Source organism: Schistocerca gregaria, chromosome 4, assembly GCF_023897955.1.
Source record: "Schistocerca gregaria isolate iqSchGreg1 chromosome 4, iqSchGreg1.2, whole genome shotgun sequence".
Taxonomy (NCBI): domain Eukaryota; kingdom Metazoa; phylum Arthropoda; class Insecta; order Orthoptera; family Acrididae; genus Schistocerca; species Schistocerca gregaria.
This window is the reverse complement of record NC_064923.1, coordinates 727,348,181-727,365,576: the sequence shown is the minus strand read 5'-3', so window position 1 is coordinate 727,365,576 and position 17,396 is coordinate 727,348,181. Positions and strand designations below refer to the sequence as shown.

At 43.0% G+C, this 17,396-nt stretch overlaps 1 protein-coding gene across 2 annotated transcripts in view; it reads left to right on the top strand.

Moving 5' to 3' along the window:
* Positions 1-17,396, top strand: part of LOC126266758 (atrial natriuretic peptide receptor 1-like) — a 1,377,759-nt gene that overhangs the window by 1,248,855 nt on the left and 111,508 nt on the right. The window lies entirely within an intron of this gene.

The window sequence follows — 17,396 nt, the reverse complement described above, 5'->3', positions numbered from 1 at the left end:
GGCGGCTGCTGACGGCCATAGTCCGTTGGTACAACCTCCGGCGGCAGTGTAGGTGAGACAGGCAAAACGCACATCGCATTGTCACAAGGAGTCGACACCGGTGCCAGCCGATTCAGAGCGAGCACAGCAGGCAGCCCCGCCGAGGGCGCGTAAGACGGATGTAACACAGCGGGCACTGAAGGGAGAGCGACGTCTCCGATCGGCAACTGAATCAGTCTACGTCGGAGACGTTCAGAACGGACATGGTCTTCCTGGCCACAACCTGAACAAGTGCGCCGCTGGTCATCATATGTGACAACTCTGCAGCAGGCGGTTACCAAATAGGAAGGCACGTGCATCGTCAGCTCAGTTTTGATCTGCCGTGCACCATTGAGGACGCGGTATGTTTGAAACGTCTTCCACGTTTCACCAACGTGACTGACGACGTTGTCATGAGGTTTAAAGGCGGCCATGATAACGTCCGAAGGCACCTGAAAAGGGAGTTCGGAAACCCGAAACGTTCGGCAGTCAAAACCACGACAGCTCCAAGGATCGAAAAATGAGTTCCAAGACCGTCTGGCGGCGGGAGACGCATTTCGATCCAGAGGAAACGTTAATTTAATTATGGCTTTACGATGGAAAATGCCATGATGGTCGATGAATTCGGACACGAAGACAAGCCTCTACACGCGCTGGCTCGCTAGCAGCGCAACAGGCGAGACGTAAAAAAGGTGTGCTGGTTCACCATTTCCCCTTGACCACGGGTGATCTTAGGGTATGAATTTTATAAACCATGTTGCTGTTTCGGTCCACACCACCACGTCTGAAAGTTTCTCGGAGCAGGGATTCCAATTGACCCTGTGAACCGAAGGAAACGACGAGAGTTTGTCTTTCAAGTACTGTATTTGTCACGTTATTCTCGGCTATTTAAATCTGCTTACAATTACGTTATCCTACAGATGGGGAAATGAACCTGATAATGAAATAAGAGAAATCGAATTATGTGTCCGTTTCTCTCGCGCACTGTTGGAGAGTAGAACGCTTCAGAAGTACTCTGAAGGGCAAGGTTGTTTGATTAACTTTTTACCAGACGCTTCATAGTGAATTGTACACTGAGGCTTCAATGGAAATTAATGGAAACGAGCGCATTTCATTGTTGGCCGGGAGGCCCCATACGAGGAAGTTCGGCCGTGAAATGCAAGTCTTACTGCAATCGACGCCACACTGGGCGACTTGCGTGCCGGTAGTAAGGATGAAATAATGATAAGGAAAACACAACACCCATTCCACCAGCGGAGAAAATCTTCAACCCGGCCGGGAATCTAACCAGGTACCGCTTGCACGGGAGGCAAGCACGTTGCCAATCAGCTTTCTTCCTTTCTACTTTAATTCCACTAAAACAATAACAAAAATGGCTAGCTTACAATGAAATGACATAAATAAGGTGACAGATAATTGCAGTCAGAGCAGACGGACACTGAGGTGACAAACGTTATGGGGCAGATTCTAATATTGTAATATCGTGGTGAACGTCCCTTTGCCCAGCTTAGTGGAGCAGTTCAAAGTGGTCTGGACTCAGCACGTCTCTGGAAGTGCCCTGCATAAATATTGAGCCATGCTGCCTCTATAGCCGTCCATAATTGCGGAAATATTGCCGGTGATGAACTGTGTGCACGAACTGACTTCTCGGTTATGTTCCGCAAATTTTCGATGGAGTCCATGTCGGGCGATATAGGTGGCCAAATCATTCACTAGAAATATCCAGAATGTTCTTCAAACAAACTGCGAACATCTGAGGCCAGGGAATATGATGTATTGTCAGCTGTAAAAGTTTAATCCTTGCAACAATGGAGAATTGTACTGAGATGCAGGAGGATCTGCAGCGAATTGACACATGGTGCACGGAATGGCAATTGAATCTCAATGTAGACAAGTGTAATGTGATGCGAATACATAGAAAGATAGGTCCCTTATCATTTAGCTACAAAATAGCAGGTCAGCAGCTGGAAGCAGTTAATTCGATAAATTATCTGGGAGTACGCATTAGGATTGATTTAAAATGGAATGATCATATAAAGTTGATCGTCGGTAAAGCAGATGCCAGACTGAGATTCATTGGAAGAATCCTAAGGAAATGCAATCCGACAACAAAGGAAGTAGGTTACAGTACGCTTGTTCGCCCACTGCTTGAATACTGCTCAGCAGTGTGGGATCTGCACCAGATAGGGTTGATAGAAGAGATAGAGAAGATCCAACGGAGTGCAGCGCGCTTCGTTACAGGATCATTTAGTAATCGCGAAAGCGTTACGGAGATGATAGGTAAACTCCAGTGGAAGACTCTGCAGGAGAGACGCTTAGTAGCTCGGCACGGGCTTTTGTTAAAGTTCCGAGAACATACCTTCACCGAAGAGTCAAGCAGTATATTGCTCCCTCCTACGTATACCTCGCGAAGAGATCATGAGGATGAAATCAGAGAGATTAGAGCCCACACAGAAGCATACCGACAATCCTTCTTTCCACGTACAATACGAGACTGGAATAGAAGGGAGAACCGATAGTGGTACTCAGGGTACCCTCCACCACACACCGTCAGGCGGCTTGCGGAGTATAGATGTAGATGTAGATGTAGATGTCTGGGAATATGGAATCCATGGATGGATGCGAATGGTCTCCAAGGAGCTGAACGTAATTTGTTTGCAGTTAATGATCCCTGTAAACACCATTGTGGAGCCACGACCATATAAACAGTGCTTTGTTGACATTTTAGATTCATGGCTTTGTTGGGTCCTTGCCACACTCCAAAATTTGGAAATTTGTGGTAAGGTCTTATAGGACCAAACTTCTGAGGTCATCGGTCTCTAAGCTTACAAACTACTTAATCTAACTTAAACTGACTTACGCTAAGGACAACATACACCCATGCCCGAGGGAGGACTCGAACCTCCGAGGGGGGTCAGGTGCTCGGACCGTGGCAAGGCGCCCTAGACCGAGAGGCTACCCCCTCGCGGCCCTGGATCTCGAAACTAGACTCTTTTAATTGCTATTGACGGCTGAGCTATCTATGTACTGTTGACGACCCTTCTTGACAATTTCAATGCTACCAACAGCAGCAATTCTTAGATATTCGGAAGCTCTCCTTTGTGGCTATCTAGACGAGCAATTCTAATAAAAGGATTATCGCATAGAAATTGATTGACAAGTGTAAGCTTTTCTTCCAAAACAACTTCTGTCTGTTGGAGCTGGGACACACAGTACATAGGAACGTTTCCCTCTTTCGGTTATATGAAACTTGGTGTAACCGTTAAAGGTCTGAATAGCGTGAAACGCGTTCTGTGTACAGTTTCCGACTATTACTTTACGGTGCAGACCTGCAGTAGGCGTATCTTTCCGTGATCATAGCCGTGCATTCATAAGAGGTTTTAAGCAACTGTTTTCGATGAGAATTTATATAATGGCAACCCGTTGTTTAACTGATGAGTGAGTAAAAGTAGCTTAGGAATTGTACCCCTAACATTGGAAAAATCTAGGCTACGAAGGCTTCTTCGATCGCTGTAATTCGAACTGGCTATTTTCGGACCTAAAATCCTTGCAGTACCGCAATTAATCGATCTCCATTTTCATGGATTTTAATCTAAATCATTTAATTAATCAACAACATCTCAAGCTTTATCTAGTTGCGCAGCCCCCCTTCCAAAACTCTAATCAGTATCATGGAGTTGCACTATCTTGTTTTTTGAATCTGCTTTTCCTCATTAAAATCAAGGGAACACCGCACATAAAATATGAGCCATGTTGCCAGTCACCTTGTTTCAAAAGAAACTATCCATTTTCTCAGGAAGAAATCTCTGTTTTTCGCAAAGTTGAAAGCCTCCTGTTTGTTATTTGCTCAATACCAGTAGAAGCAGTATATAACTCTCGTTATATGTTTTAAGAAATGCAATGCATAGAATGACTGGAGCTTCAACACTCTCACTTGTTTTCTGTCAATTAACATTCCCATGGTCGTATAAGAATTCGGTGGTATTCTTCTTCACGCTCTTCCGTTATAACGATTAACGATTGTAACTGATCGGTAAATACAGGGGAAATGAATGTGAATTCATAATGTACATTTCCTTAATATCTGTTATCACACGCCGTTAATGAGTGTATGAAGTATGCGTCACTACGTTAGGTAATGAGACTGAAATAACTATTTTCTCATTCTTATGAGTACACTTCTACAGCAGTATGTCTTATAACCTCTCAGAAATAGTGTTTATCAATGTAGAGTTGTTCATAGGCGTGGTGTAACGGCACATAGAGTTTTCACTTGTTGTGAGAAACACTACCGAATACATTGTAAATACCAGAAATGAGAGGCGACTTTTGTCGAGTTCGCGTGTTCTAGGTCTTATAGAGGACCCCTTTGTGGAACAGCAGTCCACTTCCTTTTACGACACGGGATCCTTAATAAGGTTGCGCCGGTTCTGCGTGTTCCCAACTTCCAAAAGTTGGAGCAGCTTTTCAATTTAGAGCAGCGGACTTGGAACAAAAGAGAATTGTTCCTGTCTCCGGCTCCATCCCACAGTGTTATTGAATTTCACGAGAAAGAACTTCATACATTTGCTACGAAAGTAATATCACTGAGGATAATCGGAAAAAGGGCAATGCTGTAGCAAATGCAGGCTGCCTACCTGGAGAAGGTGATTCCAGTATAACAGTCTCATACGTTTTGTCGCCTGTACATAAATCTGACTGAGAACGAACAATTTACAAGTTTTCCTAATACCAAACTAATGTGTTACTTCTGTTCCTTTGTGCTGTCGCTCCTGATATTCCGAACATGCTCTGGAGGATTGCAGTACAGATGTTTACTGTTATTTGTCTTCGTATTCACCTTCAAGGACAACATTACAACTTTAATTCCTCTTTTGTCTTAAATGTTTAGTTTATTGTCTTTTCCTTTTTTCCTATCGTGTTGTACCTGACCTCTTCTTCTTTTCTGTCTTGGTAGTCTTCTAAATTTAGTGTGTTATTATACAGGGTGTTTCAAAAATGACCGGTAGATTTGAAACGGCAATACAAACTAAACGAGCAGCGATAGAAATACACCGTTTGTTGCAATATGCTTGGGACAACAGTACATTTTCAGGCAGACAAACTTTCGAAATTACAGTAGTTACAATTGTCAACAACAGATGGCGCTGCGGTCTGGGAAACTCTATAGTACGATATTTTCCACATATCCACCATGCGTAGCAATAATATGGCGTAGTCTCTGAATGAAATTACCCGAAACCTTTGACAACGTGTCTGGCGGAATGGCTTCACATGCAGATGAGATGTACTGCTTCAGCTGTTCAATTGTTTCTGGATTCTGGCGGTACACCTGGTCTTTCAAGTGTCCCCACAGAAAGAAGTCACAGGGGTTCATGTCTGGCGAATAGGGAGGCCAATCCACGCCGCCTCCTGTATGTTTCGGATAGCCCAAAGCAATCACACGATCATCGAAATATTCATTCAGGAAATTAAAGACGTCGGCCGTGCGATGTGGCCGGGCACCATCTTGCATAAACCACAAGGTGTTCGCAGTGTCGTCTAAGGCAGTTTGTACCGCCACAAATTCAGGAAGAATGTCCAGATAGCGTGATGCAGTAATCGTTTCGGATCTGAAAAATGGGCCAATGATTCCTTTGGAAGAAATGGCGGCCCAGACACTTTTTGAGGATGCAGGGACAATGGGACTGCAACATGGGGCTTTTCGGTTCCCCATATGCGCCAGTTCTGTTTATTGACGAAGCCGTCCAGGTAAAAATAAGCTTCGTCAGTAAACCAAATGCTGCCCACATGCATATCGCCGTCATCAATCCTGTGCACTATATCGTTAGCGAATGTCTCTCGTGCAGCAATGGTAGCGGCGCTGAGGGGTTGCCGCATTTGAATTTTGTACGGATAGAGGTGTAAACTCTGGCGCATGAGACGATGCGTGGACGTTGGCGTCATTTGGACCGCAGCTGCAACACGGCGAACGGAAACTCGAGGCCGCTGTTGGATCACCTGCTGCACTAGCTGCACGTTGCCCTCTGTGCTTGCCGTACGCGGTCGCCCTACCTTTCCAGAACGTTCATCCGTCACGTTCCCAGACCGTTGAAATTTTTCAAACAGATCCTTTATTGTATCGCTTTTCGGTCCTTTGGTTACATTAAACCTCCGTTGAAAACTTCGTCTTGTTGCAACAACACTGTGTTCTAGGCGGTGGAATTCCAACACCAGAAAAATCCTCTGTTCTAAGGAATAAACCATGTTGTCCACAGCACACTTGCACATTGTGAACAGCACACGCATACAGCAGAAATACTATGTACAGAATGGCGCACCCACAGACTGCTTGTCTTCTATATCTTTCACATCAATTGCAGCGCCATCTGTTGTTGAAACTTGTAACTACTGTAATTTCGAAAGTTTGTCCGCCTGAAAATGTACTGTTGTCCCAAGCATATTGCTACAAACGGTGTATTTCTATCGCTGCTCGTTTAGTTTTTATTGCCGTTTCAAATATACCGGTCATTTTTGAAACACCCTGTAGTTACTTATCGTTGTACAACCTATTGTACTGTGTTACTGTTAATTTATTTTCCATAAATACAGGCCTCTTTTTTGGTTAGCGTGTTGTTACTCATTCTGTCACGGCTTCGAAAGAAGATTAACCTTCATCTCTTCTGATATTAGCTATATATTTTGACAAATCACCTCATTACTTCTCAATTTTCAATCTACTGTCGTTTGTGTTCCAGCAACAAATTTTAGAAAAATCCGTCATTCCAGTAACAATATTATAGACTACCCATGACAAGTCTACAGGGTTTCGTGGATGTTGTCGCTGAAGGTAAAAATCCCCTATATTATTAGGATGTGTCACAGTCCTCCTCGACGTTTCGACACATCTGCTGGAATCTTCTTCAAGATCTTCCGGCGTTCAGTTGACCAGGAACATCAAACGATTATCAAGAATATCCCAGAAGAGAGGGTTAGACTTCGAGTATGGAAAGAGAAATTGAGGAGGAACGTGATGCTGCCTAATAACTTGTATGTTATTAGTTTGTATGTTGTTAGTTTGTAACCCTAGGGACCGATGACCTAAGCAGTTTGGTGCCATAGCAACTTACCACAAATTTCCAAATTTTTGAGTGTGGCACAGACCCCACGAACCCATAGAGAAAAGTCGTCAACAAAGCACTGTTTAGTTGGTGGTGCGTTTTACCTTTGATTATTATTTCATTTTAAGCATTGATATGTGTATACATATTCCGATCTTCTCACTGTGATGGAGAAGAGCTGTTGTTATTATTGTTTTTATCGTCATCATCATCATCATCATCGTCATCATCTTCCTCTTCTTTCATGGCTTCCGATCTGAGTGGAGTGAGATGTGATACAATACTGCAAGAATCACTTGTGTGTAGCCATTCTTTCTCATACTGCTACACATCCAGGACCATAGCACCTGATGCTTTATTTTACATTATCCTGGAGTACGGCGATTATCTTTACAAAGTTTGTTCGGTACAGACTTTGCAATTGATTTTAAACTATCTTTCCGTTGAGTTAGATAGCTGAAACTTTCAGCACAGCTCAGGACTGGATAGAAACGCTATAGTAACTCACTTTCCTATCTGATATGTGGCGGAGGCAACTTTGTTTATCACTGTCATTTCCTGATGAGCCAGGGACTTAACACTTTGAATATAGCTCGCAAGGTAATGGCAGTGGAACACTAAGTCGCTTCCTTGTGTGGTGTGTGGCGGATCGTACTTTGTGTACCACATCTATTTCCCCCTACTCCTGCTCCCGTCGCGAATGTTGTGCGATAAGAGCGATTGCCGATAATCCTCCGTGTGAACTTTTTCCCTGCATTATATTTCCGATATGAACGTAGGAGGAAGCAGTATATTGGTTAGGTGGGGAGAAACTGAAATAAACCCGAAATTTACCACATTTCTCTGTTGTAATCTCATCACAATCCATTGAAATATTCCACACACACAAGATTAAAAGGCAATAAATAACTATTTATACATTTTTTTTTTACTAGAACACGATTTTTTAATAGCTATGACGATACTTGTAGAAGTTGGAACGGAGAATGTGAGACACGTGCAGTACATAATAGTAAGGAGTATCGGGAACAGAAGGTGAAAAAATTCAGCTCATATCGTTTGCAGTAAAATAAAATTATCAGTGATCTATGTGAAATATTCATGCATCAGCTATTTATTGCATGCGCTCCACGCTTTCGTTTAAATTGTTACCTCTCTTAAAATTTCACAAGCACAAATTTTCAGAAGTATCTTCTTGGGGGTCAGGAATCTGTATGCAGCTAGGATAAATTATTTGATACATTTTAATCCATTTTAGAAACGTGTCTTATTAAAAAGATTTTGAATTTAAACAGTTATATCTTTGCAGGCGCGGAAGTGATGAGCTAGCATATCCGAAAAGTGTTAGTGTCCCACCAATGAAAAGTATATTTAGGGAGAGGCCTTACACCCTTCATCTTCCTAAGGCGAAATTTTTTTATACACTACGGAACAAAGTGACGTGAAATATACAAGAAGTTGTTGTACGAAACAATACGCGCAGAATATTACTGTCTATTGAGGATGGAAGTAAGAAACAGCGTAATAAGATAACTCGGCTGTAGATGAGAGACTTTTGCAGCACACACCGGCGCCAACAAGAGGGCTTGTACTGGCCCTTCTGCTCAGCCTGACAAAGAAAGAGATGTGAAGTTCGAGTAATTTAAAATCCAAATATCCATTCTGATTGTAGGAAAGAGGACGAATCAGATGGCGGTAGTCATCGGAGCACAGGATGCATAAATAAGGAGCTGAAAAATCTGATAGGTCATTTTCACCCGGGTAAATAATTTTCTCGGCAAATCTGAAAAGACCAATGTCTTCCCAAGATGGATAACTACCGGCGGAGAAGTCCGCGTAATTTTCAGCTTTCGAGAAGCAGTATTAGTAACTTAAGATGGCGTATCGGTTGACAAGATAAGCGTCGTTCACGCTACTCCTCTGGTCGCCACAGGAGTTGGTTGAGTGGTTGATTTAGGGGACGGGACTAAAGCAGCGAGGTCATCGGTCCCGTCGGGCTAGTAAAGGACGGGGAAGGAAGTCGGCCGTGCCCTTTCAAAGGAACCATCCCGGAATTTGCCTGAAGCGATTTAGGGAAATCACGGAAGACCTAAATCAGCTTTACCAGAGGCGGGCTTGATTCGTCGTCGTGGTCCAGAATGAGAGTCCAGTGTGCTAACCACTGCTCCACCTCGCATGATGCCCCAGGAGGTACACCAGTGACTCCCTAGTCAGTATGGAGGTACAGGACTGTTTTCCAGCACTGTAGTAACATTAGTATGTCGTTCCCGAAGTGATAAGGCCGGGAGACACGCGCTCCGAAGCTCTCTCTGAAGCGGTCATGGTCGTGATCGGTCGATCAGAGTTCGTTGTAAGACTGGCATGCACGTTAGCAGCGACCTTAGTCCCAGCGCGTTGTGGACCCCATTACACTGAAGTATGTTGTGCTCAGTAAGTAGCCCGCTCGGTTGGCAATGCGGTCTAACGCACGGCTTTTCGGGCGGGAAGGAGCGCCTGGTCTCCGGCACGAATCCGCCCGGCGGATTTGTGTCGAGGTCCGGTGAACCGGCCAGTCTGTGGATGGTTTTTAGGCGGCTTTCCATCTGCCTCGGCGAATGCGGGCTGGTTCCCTGATTCCACCTCAGTTACACTATGTCGGCGATTGCTGCGCAAACAAGTTCTCCACGTACGCGTACACCTCCATTACTGTACCATGGAAACATAGGGGTTCACTCGTCTGGTGTGAAACGTTACCTGGTGGGTCCACCGGGGGCCGAACCGCACAATGACTCTGGGTTCGATGTTGGGCGGCGGAGGGGTGAAGTGGACTGCGGTAGTCGTCGTGGAGTTTTGGACCACTGCGGCTGCAGCGGGGACGGAGCCTCTCCGTCGTTTCTAGGTCCCCGGTTAACATACAATACAATGAATGGAAAAACTGGTAGATGATTCGGTCGAAATGTTGGAACACGTGAGGCAATACTGACCTTACGACTTATCTTAGAAGAAAGATTAAGAAAATGCAAACCTACGTTTCTAGCATTTGTAGACTTAGAGAAAGCTTTTGACAATGTTAACTGGGATACTCTCTTTCAAATTCTGAAGGTGGCAGGGGTAAAATACAGGGAGTGAAAGGCTATTTACAATTTGTACAGAAACCAGATGGCAGTCATAAGAGTCGAGGGGCATGAAAGGGGAGCAGTGCTTGGGAAAGGAGTGAGACAGGGTTGTAGCCTCTCCCCGATGTTATTCAATCTGTATATTGAGCAAGCAGTAAAGGAAACAAAAGAAAAATTTGGAGTAGGTATTAAAATTCATGGAGAAGAAATAAAAACTTTGAGGTTCGCCGATGACATTGTAATTCTGTCAGAGACGGCAAAGGACTTGGAAGAGCAGTTGAACGGAATGGACAGTGTCTTGAAAAGAGGATATAAGATGAACATCAACAAAAGCAAAACGAGGATAATGGAATGTAGTCAAATTAAATCGGGTGATGCTGAGGGAATTAGATTAGGAAATGAGACACTTAAAGTAGTAAAGGAGTTTTGCTATTTATGAAGTAAAATAACTGATGATGGTCGAAGTAGAGAGGATATAAAATGTAGACTGGCAATGGCAAGGAAAGCGTTTCTCAAGAAGAGAAATTTGTTAACATCGAATATAGATTTATGTATCAGGAAGTCGTTTATGAAAGTATTTGTTTGGAGTGTAGCCATGTATGGAAGTGAATCATGGACGATAAATAGTTTGGACAAGAAGAGAATAGAAGCTTTCGAAATGTGGTGCTACAGAAGAATGTTGAAGATTAGGTGGGTAGATCACATAACTAATGAGGAGGTATTGAATAGGATTGGGGAGAAGAGAAGTTTATGGCACAACTTGACTAGAAGAAGGGATCGGTTGGTAGGACATGTTTTGAGGCATCAAGGGATCACAAATTTAGCATTGGAGGGCAGTGTGGAGGGTAAAAATCGTAGAGGGAGACCAAGAGACGAATACACTAAGCAGATTCAGAAGGATGTAGGTTGCAGTAAGTACTGGGAGATGAAGCAGCTTGCACAGGATAGAGTAGCATCAAACCAGTCTCAGGACTGAAGACAACAACAACAACAACAATACAAGTACGCGAGTGCCATTCTACTGATTTTACGATTAGACACATGCTCGCTTGCGGACCTGCACGCCACCTGCCGACTGCGTACTGATGGTAAGCGAAGCGCTGATGGTACTGTGGTCCCTTTTACTCGTCTGAATCACTCTCATGGCTCATTGGTTACAGCTGTTCCACTCTAAACCAGGGTCGGCCATGGCGTGCCATATGAAATCTGAGCACAATGTGTAGGTAGCTTGTGGACCGACCCTCGATCTGTGTCGCTTCCGCTCCTTCTCGGAAGTATCCCGTGCAGCGTGACATTTCATTTAGCACTGCAGTGCGCCGTTATTCGGTTGGCTCGGCTTTCTTTTGTTCGGCGAAATCGTAGTGTCAGCACCATGTACTCTTTGCTGTTTGTTTGCCGTATAAAACAAGTTTTCAGGTCCTGTGACTGTTTGCAGAGAAGGTGGTTGTCTAGCCATCTACAGCCACAAGCCTGAGATTGTCTAGACATCTACAGTCACAAGACTTTAAAGTGAATGGGAATGACAGGAGGAAAGTATAAGGATTATCAATACCTGTTATGCGATATATCGTCGCTTAATCAGCAGATACTGCAACTTTTCTATGCAATGACATTACAACACCGTACGAAAATAATTTAAAGGTATAGTTGGTAATGAAAGAGCCAAACATTACAACGATCGATAGACTGGATTCATTGTTCTAGACATCAAGAAGCGCAGTGTGCTAAATTTGTGAGCATGGAGAACGTAAGCGCTAAGGCACTAGCCGAATTATTGCCTGTCTCTGCTATAAATGAATAGCGTATTTTTCTTGAAAAGTTGGACCAACTCATCCTGTTATTCACTTTTGTACTTCATGTATCAATTTTTAGTGGATAGGTTGGTGGGGAAATTTTTAGTCCGGAATTGTGGAGTCCCTGTATTGTGAAGCCGCTCTAATGTCTTGTACGTTGTTCTTGGTGTAGCAAACTGATTTTAATTCAATTTGCATTATGTCAGTTACTTCTGTAGCCATTCCGGTATCACCATAAAATGATAATCCCACTGCAATTGGAACATATGTCTTGCGTTTGAGAGGTCTGATGTTAACGGTCAAGGTGACAGATAGATTTACAGGTAAGGTCTGATTTAACTGTGGTATTACAGGTAAGAGTAGCCAAGCTGCATTAGTATTTTGGATCAGTCTTAATCCATCTTTTCTCTGAACTAATCTCATCACGAAAGGTGAGAAGTCTCTGCAACACTTAACAAGCCTGGACCTTCTCAGCCATTTACCTCAGCTGCATAGGTGCTGCAGTACGAAAGAAAACACTTGAATGATCCCATTACCCCTCTCACTATTAGGCGGAATGTTCTGGGAATTAAACGCTGTAAATCGATAACATGTGTTCTCTAATCCCTTTACCACTGTGAAAGTCAGTTTCGTAGCACAGCGCATGCCTGGGAAGCGAGAGGTCGCAGTATCGAATGTTAGACGGAGCGCAGAAATTTTCTATCTGCGATTAACCAAGGCTTCACCACTCTGTGATGTGAAGCGTCTACAGGACGGACACGTGGCTTGAATTCTATATTAAGCCTCCCGTTACTAAGTTTTCTCACACCTCTAATTTACCAAGCGTGGTGTTTGGACTACCCCAAAAGAGTTTTGTGTTTTGTTGTAATATTTGTTCTTATATTTCGTTATTTGCATTGAATGGTTTTATTTAGTATTGAAAAACAGCTTTTCAGGTCATTAGAAGTACTTAATGAGATCACAGATACAAAGTACAAAACAAAATTTATATCTTTCACTAACTTCAGTGCTCAACGAACAGAAAATTAATAATCCATGTACCTCAACAGTCACTGCAGTAAAATAACACAAGACGTTTTTCAACTTTTCAGTCAAGTACATTTTTGCACTGCATGCACTTCACTGTAACAGTTTCTTCTCTGTGTATATTACAAACAGGTTTCTTGCACGTTACACAACAGAATCTTGTTTTCCAATCTTCGTGTCTCTTGCAATCTTGGCATCGTTGTGGCGTTGGTAAATTTTGAACACTGGGTCTGAATCACTGCTGTAGGAAATGCAATGCCACAAGCTTTCAGTGCATCTTCTACATCTTTATGAAGACCGTTGATATTTTTGGCTCTTTCTTCCATGTTGCCTTTGCTGAGTCCAAATGCCAGTTCAGTCGTGAAGAGTTTACATCAGCTTCGGTATTCTTCTGCCATTCAGGAAATCTTTGAGTGTACAGAATATATGCATTCTGTGCTGCAGTGTCTATCATTTCCATGAAGATTCTTAGTGGCCACCGCCACGTTCCTCTAACACAACCGTATTCTCTTGTCATTTTATCCCCATTATCAACAGCGCCTTTGGTTTTGTTGTAGTGCAGTATGATTTCGGGTTTGTGTTCACTTTCTTCACCACTCACTTTTCCGCATTATGCAGAGTAGAGAGAAGCATTACTGCCTTTCCCTTCTTTGGAACATAGGACACTAGGGTCAAGTCATTTGTGAAACCAAACACTGAAGAGTGAACTTCTCTCTTTCTGTTTGGCAAGAAATCCTTCGGAATCTCTTTCTTATTGGAACGCAAGGTACCAACCAATGTCGTGTTTCGTTTTAGTAGTTCAGCAGCCAATGGAAAACTCGTGAAAAAATTATCAGTTGTTACACCACGACGATCATTCAGAAATTGTTCCACCAGATCCAAAACAACTCTCTGTCCTTGATTCACTTCCCGAGTATTGTCCACCATTCCTGTGTAAATTTGGATCCGTTATAAGTAAGATGTCTTCACATCAGCACAAACCCAAATTTTAATGTCATACTGGACAGGCTAGCTCTTCATGTTAACTCTAAAAGGGCAGTTTCCTCGGTACGTTGCTAATAGTTCATCAATAGTCACATATTCATAAGGATAGAAGTTCTTGCACAGGTTATTAGATTGAAATTTGTCGAGCACTACCCTGACGGCTTGTAGCTTGTCCTTGGTTTCTTCAATTCTCTGTGCTCTTGTGTCTCTGTTATCAAATCGGAAGATTTTCAGTATAGACAAAAATCGGTTTCTTAACATGACAGCAGAAAAGAATGGTTGCCGAAAGGCAACATTACCTCCCCACAGATCGGAAGCACTTGTGGGATGCCAATGAGTTCGATCAGCTACTATTAGAATTGCTAATACAGCGTACACTTCATTTGCATATTATATATCTCCACGTCGTTTTGTTCGAAGAATGAGCTGCATTCCACAAAGAAATTACTCGTTTGGCTTTCCTGTTCGTTTCTTCTACAATGATGCTCACGATTTCCGGTGAGATAAATAATAAAAATGACTCTGTTATTGTTTTGATTGTTTTTCCATCATTCATTGGGCCAGGTGTTACGCTCAAAATGCTGCGACGTCGACGCCGCCCACCATTTGGTGGTTCACTAGAAAATTGTAGTCCACTTCTAGGAACAAACAAATCTCCAGTGTCTTCGTCTTCTTCTTCTTCATCATCCTCTCCTTCTTCTTCTTCTACCTGTTCACGTGAATGTGTAGTGTCTTCTGATATTTCATCATCAGCTTCATCTGATGCTATCAAATGGTCTTTTTCAAGAGGTTCCATATATTCATTCAGTTCGTTATCAATGTCCCATTCATTTTCATCGTCACTGACATCAGAATTGTATAGAATTTCTGTTACCTCTTCGCTAGGAAGTCCTTTGGCCATCCTTACTTGTAGATGAAATACTGACTCGTGTAATGTCAGCTAGACCGTGAACGTCAAATTCAACTCAACAGTAGTAACCATCAACAATAACGAACATTGGATCTATGGCAAAACTCAACAAAGAAGATGAGTGACAGATATATTTCCCAAAACCTTCTTTTTCTACAAATAAGAAAATAAGACGTTTCATACCAAGCGCGGTAGTCTCACAACCCCACCAATAAGAGACCTGAATAACAATGACAAAGCCAAAAAAAATTAGACAATCGTGAGTGTGAATTCAACGGCAATCATATTAGTGCAAAGTCATGAAACTACAGGCATGTGGCCCTTAAGATAACATCATTATAGGCAAAAGATCAACCTGGGGTAGTCAGAATACCCCGATTGGTATTGCGAGGGTTATACCGTAAGTCCTCTTCCCCAGTTGAGCAATTAGCGTAGATTCGGAACACCTAAGTGGCTGAAGTGGTGTCCTATTGAAAGACTTGCATACGGCCATTGAGCCTCAAGACATTATTATTATTACACCACCTTGAAATTTTGTACAACGAACTGATGGAAAAAATCTTAATACCAAAAAGTAGTTAAGGTAAATGAAATTTAAGGAATAAATTTCTCTAGGTAATATATATAAGTGATTGACATTGCAAGACCACAGGTTAATATAAGCGCAAGATAAGCCATTACAAACACGAAATGCTGCTACGTTAATACCCAGGGTAACAGTAGGAAAGATGAATGTAAGCACACAATCGTGTATGCATTGTGTTATGTAGGTGCCGGACGTCAGTTTGTTGGATTGAGCTCCGTGCCTGTTGGATTTGGTCGGTCAATACAAGTAAGGTTTAATGCTGGTTGTGGATGACGGTGGAGTTGTCGTCCGATTATGTTCCATATGTGCTCGATTGAAGGCAGATCTGTTGACCTAGCAGGCCAAGATGACACCTCGACACTCTATAGATCATGTTGGATTACAACATAGATATGCGGGCGAGCGATATCCGGTTGAATAACACCCCCTGGAACGCTATTCATGAGTGGCAGTACTACAGGTCCAGTCGCCGGATTCTACATCTACATCTATATCCATACTCAGCAAGCCACCTAAAGGTGTGTGGTGGAGGGTACTTTGGGTACCTCTATCGGTTCTCCATTCTATTACAGTCTCGTATTGTTCGTGGAAAGAAAAATTGTCGGTATGCCTCTATGTGGGCTCTAATTTATCTGATTTTATCCTCATTTTCTCTTCGCGAGATATACGTAGGATGGAGCAATATACTTCTTGACTCCTCGGTGAAGGTATGTTCTCGAAACTTCAACAAAGCCAGTACCGAGCTAATGAGCGTCTCTCCTGCAGAGTCTTCCACTGGAGTTTATCTATCATCTCCGTAACGCTTTCGCGATTACTAAATAATCCTCTAACGAAGCGCGCTGCACTCCGTTAGATCTTCTCTACCTCTTCTATCAACCCTATCTGGTGCGGATCCCACATTCGTGAGCAGTATTCAAGCAGTGGGCGAACAAGTGTACTGTAACCTACTTCCTTTGTTTTCTAATTGCATTTCCTTAGGATTCTTCCAATGAATCTCAGTCGGGCATCCGCTTTACCGACGATCAACTTTATATGATCATTCCATTTTAAATCACTCCTAATGCGTACTCCCAGATAATTTATGGAATTAACTGCTTCCAGTTGCTGACCTGCTGTATTGTAGCTAAATGATAATGGATCTTTCTTTCTATGTATTCGCAGCACATTACACATGTCTACATTGAGATTCAATTGCCATTCTCTGCACCATGCGTCAATTCGTTGCAGATCCTCCTGCATTTCCGTCCAATTTTCCATTGTTACAATCTCGAGATATACCACAGCATCATCCGCAAGACGCCTCAGTGAACTTCCGATGTTATCCACAAGGTAATTTATGTATATTAAGAATAGCAACGGTCCTACGACACTCCCCTGCGGCACACTTGAAATCACTCTGACTTCGGAAGACTTCTCTCCATTGAGAATGACATGCTGCGTCTGTTATCTAGGAACTCTTCTATCCAATCACACAATTGGTCTGATAATCCATACGCCCTTACTTCGTTCATTAAACGACTGTGGGGAACTGTATCGAACGCCTTGCGGAAGTCAAGAAACACGGCATCTACCTGGGAACCCGTGTCTGTGGCCCTCTGAGTCTCGTGGACGAATAACGCGAGCTTTGTTTCACTCGATCGTCTTTTTCGAAACCTATGGTGATTCCTACAGAGTAGATTTCTAGTCTCGAGAGAAGTCATTATACTCGAACATAATACGTGTTCCTAAATTTTACAACTGGCCTACGTTAGAGATGTAGGTCTATAGTTCTGCACATCTGTTCGACGTCCCATCTTGAAAACGGGTATGACCTGTGCCCTTTTCAAATCCTTTGGAACGCTACGCTCTTCTAGAGACCTACGATACACCGCTGTAAGAACTGAC